Below are 5,199 nucleotides of genomic sequence, written 5' to 3' on the forward strand. Positions count from 1 at the left end.
TACAATGTAATTAGAATTACAGAGGCACAGCTCCAGGGAGACCAAAGCTGGGAACTCAACATCCAGGGGTATTCAATATTCAGGAAAGATAGACAGAAAGGAAATGAAGGTGGAGTAGCGTTGCTGGTTAAAGAGGAGATTAATGCAATAGCAATGAAGGACATGAGTTTGGATGATGTAGAATCTGTATGGGTAGAGCTGGGGAACACCAAAGGGCAGAAAACTCTGGTGTGACTTGTTTACAGACCACCAAACAATGGTAATGAGGTTGGGGATGGCATCAAACAGGAAATTAAGGATGCGTGCAACAAAGGTACAGCAGTTATCATGGGTGACATACATCTACATATAGATTGGGTTAACCAAACTGGTAGCAATACAGTGGAGGAGGATTTCCTAGAGTGTATAAGGGATGGTTTTCTAGTCCAATATGTTCAGGAATCAACTAGAGAACTGGCCATCCTAGACTGGGTGTTGTGTAATGAGAGAGGATAAAAGAGCCATCTTGTTGTGCGAGCTCGCTTGGGGCAGAGTGACCATAATATGGTAGAATTCGTTGTTAAAATGGAGAGTGACACAGTTAATTCAGAGACTATGGTCCTGAACTTGAAGAAAGGTAACTTCAATGGTATGAGATGTGAATTGGCTCGGATAGACTGGTGAATTATACTTAAAGGGTTGACGGTGGAAAGGCAATGGCAGACATTTAAAGATCACATGGATGAACTTCAATAATTGTACGTCCCTATCTGGTGTAAAAAATAAAATGGTGAAGGTGGCTTCACTAAGGAAGACACAAGTAATGTTCCGGAAAAACTAGGGGACCTAGGGTCTAGCGAGAAGGAGGAACTAAAGGAAATCCTTATTAGTCAAAAAATTATGTTCGGAAAATTGATGGGATTCAAGGCAGATAAATCCGTAGGGCCTGACAGTCTGCATCCCAAATTATTAATGATGTGGCCCCAGAAATAGTGGATGCATTGGTGGTCATTTTCCAACATTCTGTAGACTCTGGATCAGTTCCTATGGACTGGAGGGTAGATAATGTAACTCCAATTTTTAAAAAAGAGGGAGAGAGAAAACAGGGAATTATAGACCTGGCATCGGTGGTGGGGAAAATGTTGTAATCAGTTATTAAAGATGTAATAGCGAAACATTTGGAAAGCAGTGACAGGATCATTCCAAATCAACATGGATTTAGGAAAGGGAAATCATGCTTGACAAATCTAGAATTTTTTGAGTATGTTAACTGGTAGAGTGGACAAGGGGGAGCCAGGGGATGTGGTGTATTTAGACATTCAAGAGGCTATTGAAAAGGTCCCACAAAAAGATTAATTTGCAAAATTAAAGCACATGGTATTGGGGTTAATATACTGATGTAGATAGAAAACTGGTTTGGCAGACAGGAAGCAAATATGAATAAATGGGTCCTTTTCAGAATGGCAGGCAGTGACTAGTGGGGTATCGCAAGGTTCAGTGCTCGGACCCCAGCTATTTACAATATACATTAATGATTTAGAGGAAGGAATTGAATGTAATATCTCCAAGTTTCCAGATGACACGAAGCTGGGTGGCAGTGTGAGCTGTGAGGAGGATGCTAATAGGCTGCAGGATGACGAGGACAGTTTAGATGAGTGGGCAAATACATGGCAGATGCGGTATAATGTAGATAAATTTGAGGTTATCCACTTTGGTGGTAAAAATCGGAAGGCAGAATATTATCTGAATGGTGACAGATTAGTAAAAGGGGAGGTGCAACGAGACCTGGGTGTCATGGTCTCCTAATCTGAGGAAGGACATTCTTGCTATTGAAGGAGTGCAGCGAAGGTTCACCAGAATGATTCCTGGGATGACATGACGGACATCTATCGAAAGACTGGATCGACCAGGCTTATATTCAGTGCAATTTAGAAGAATGAGAGGGATCTCATAGAAACGGGATTGGACATGTTAGATGCAGGAAGAATGTAATCAATGTTGGGAAAGCAGGGGTCACAGTCTAAGGATAAGGAGTAAGCCTTTTAGGACCGAGATGAGGAGAAACATCTTCACTCAGAGTGTTGTGAGCATGTGGAATTCTCTACCACAGAAAGATGTTGAGGCCAATTCATTAGTTCTATTCAAAAGGGAGTTAGATGTGGCCCTTATGGCTAAAGCGATCAAGGGGTATGGAGAGAAAGCAGGAATGGATTACTTAAGTGCATGATCAGCCATGGTCATATTGAATGGTGGTGCAGTATTGAAGGGCCGATTGGCCTACTCCTGCATCTATTTTCTTTGTTTCTATGTTTCTAACCATGGCTAACAAGGGAAATTAGGGATAGTGTTAAATCCGAGGAAGAGCATATAAATTTTCCAGAAAAAGCAGCAAACCTGAGGACTGGGTGAAATTAAGCTCAGCAGAGGAGGTCAAAAGTTTTAATTAGGACGGGGAAAATCGAGTATGAGAGTAAGCTTGCAGGTAACATAAAAACTAACTGCCAAAAGCTGTTATAGATATGTGAAGAGAAAAAGATTAGTGAAGACAAACATAGGTCCCATGCAGTCAGAATTAGGTGAATTTATAATGGGGAACAAAGAAATGGCAGACCAATTGAACTAATACTTTGGTTCTGTCTTCACTAACAAAGAACAAATTACCTTCCAGAAATACTAGAAGATCGAGGGTCTAGCGAGAAGGAGGAACGGAAGGAAATCATTATTAGTCAGGAACTTGTGTTAGGGAAATTGACAGGATTTAAGGCTGATAAATCCCCAAGGCCTGATAGTCTGCATCCCAGAGTACTTAATGAAATGGCCCTAGAAATAGTGGTTGCATTGGTGCTCTATAGATTCTATAGATTCTGGATTATTTGCTATGGTTTGGAGGCTAGCTAATGTAACCCCACTTTCGAAAAAAGGAGGGAAGGAGAAAAGAGGGAATTATTAATTGGTTAGCCTGACATCGGTCGTGGGGAAAATTTTAGAAACAATTGTTAAAGATTTAATAGCAGCACATTTGGAAAGCTGTAAGAAGATTGGTCCAAGTAAGCGTGGATTTATGAAAGGGAAATCATGCTTGACAAATCTAGAATGAGAGAGGATCTCATAGAACCATCTAAAATTCCGACAGGATTGGACAGATGAGATGCAGTAAGAATGTTCCAAATGTTGGGGAAGTCCAGAACCAGGGGTCACAGTCCAAGGACAAGGAGCAAGCCATTTAAACCTGAGATGAGGAGAAACGTCTTCATTCAGAGAGTTGTGAACCTGTGGAATTCACTACCACAGAAAGTTGTTGAGGCCAGTTCGTTACATATATTTTCGCTTCTCGGCCTTTTGGCTAAGACCATGCGTAACTGACCTGACAGGGGAGTAACCATGACCCCAAAGTGGTTCTCCCTGGATCAGGAAGGTGGTTCTCCTATGCTTTTTGGAAATAGGAGGTGGGTGGGGTGGCTTGACCCATCCACCTCCACGGAGGTGTGTGGGGGGCCTGACCCATCCACCTCCATGGCACGAACCTGGTATTGCAGTACTTCCAGGAACGGTGCAGTGGCTCTAGGCCTTTTGGCTAAGAGCATTGGCGCAGAGTGATCCTTGATGTGTGCAAGGTGACCTCTGGCGTTTGTGATTTGACAAAGAATTGGAAAGATTGGCTACGAATTAAAAAAAAAAAATATTCAAAAGTGACTTAGATCTGGCCCTTTCGGCTAAAGTGATCAACGGGGGTTGGAGAGAAAGCAGGAATGGGGTACTGAAGTTGAATGATCAGCCATCATCATATTGAATGATGGTACAGGTTGGAAGGCTAGAATTGCCTAATTCTCCATCATTTTCAATGATTCTATGTTTCAATAAACCTATGAACAATGACGGAAAGATAAAGAGCACCCAGACCAACCAGTCCACCTCACACAACTGCGACACTCTTCACTGAAACAATCTACAAGCCACCCCAGCCAGAGCCATGTGATCTCCTGGGAGAGGAAAAAAAAACAGATTAAAAACAAGGCCAAATTAGGGAGAAAAAATCTGTGAAAATTCGTCTGCGACCCATCCAGGCGATCAAAACTAGTTCAGGAGATCACTCTGACTGTATTCTATTCCCTGCAGTAGTACAATTATATCTGCACCGTCCAACAAAAGATCATCCCGTCTAATCTCAATTACCAGCTCTAGGTCCATAACCCTGCAGATTACGGCACTTTAAGTGCCTATCCAACCATCTCTTAAAAGTGGTGAGAGTTTCTGCATCCACCACTCTTCCAGGCAGCGAGTTCCAGATCCCCACAACCCTCTGCATGAAGAATTTCTCCCCCCCTCAAATCAGCTCCAAACCTTCCATCAACCACCTTAAAACTATGCCCCCTCGTAATAGACCCCTCCACCAATGGGAATAGACACTTACTATCCACTATGTTCATGCCCCTCAATATTTTGTACATTTCAATGTGCTCTCCTCTCAACCTCCACTGTTGCAATGAGAACAAACCCAGCCTAACCAATCTGTCCTCATAACTAAAATTCTCCATTGCAGGCAGCATCCTAGCAAATCTCCTCTTCACCCTCTCGATTGCATTTATGTCCTTCCTACAATACTTAGACCACAACTGCATGCAGTACTCCAGTTGTGGTCTAACCAAAGTATTATACAATTTAAACATAACCTCCTTGCTCTTATGTTCTATGCCTCGGCCAATAAAGGCAAACATTCCATATGCCTTCTTAACCACCTTATCCACCTGGCCTGCTACTTTCAGGGAATCTGTGGACCAATGGTGGAGCTTTGGAGGCGTGGCCTATTCAGTTGGAGCCTGGAGCTGTGAGAGAAGGAGCTCCGTGCTGTTGCTCCTGCCTGGAAAGCCTTCATGAGCCCTGTGAAACAGCCCAGGAAGAAGAGGAAGGGGCTTTCTACATTCCAATCCATCCAGAGGCAGAGTAGGAGACCGGAAAATTCAACAACCTTTATTACTGCTGCAGAGAGTTGGAGAGAGTGGGAAAAAGATCAACAACTATCCAGTGTGGAGGGAGGGAGAAACTTCATCAACCAAAGGTGGGTGTGTTTTGGTGCATTCCCCTAAAGACTTTGTTATATCGGCAGGGGGAGGAAAGAAGACTTGCTAGAGGGCCGGAACATCGCGGGGGGGTGTGTGTGTGTGGAAGTGTGTGTGGGGGTCTTGCTTACAGCTAGGCCCCACACACCACTGAAGCACCCCT

At 43.4% G+C, this 5,199-nt stretch overlaps 1 pseudogene; it reads left to right on the forward strand.

Moving 5' to 3' along the window:
• Positions 1-3,302: 3,302 nt before the first annotated feature.
• On the forward strand, positions 3,303-3,540 carry LOC139230695 (U2 spliceosomal RNA; annotated as a pseudogene).
• Positions 3,541-5,199: the final 1,659 nt, after the last annotated feature.

Source organism: Pristiophorus japonicus, chromosome 19 (assembly GCF_044704955.1).
Source record: "Pristiophorus japonicus isolate sPriJap1 chromosome 19, sPriJap1.hap1, whole genome shotgun sequence".
Classification (NCBI taxonomy): Eukaryota; Metazoa; Chordata; class Chondrichthyes; family Pristiophoridae; genus Pristiophorus; species Pristiophorus japonicus.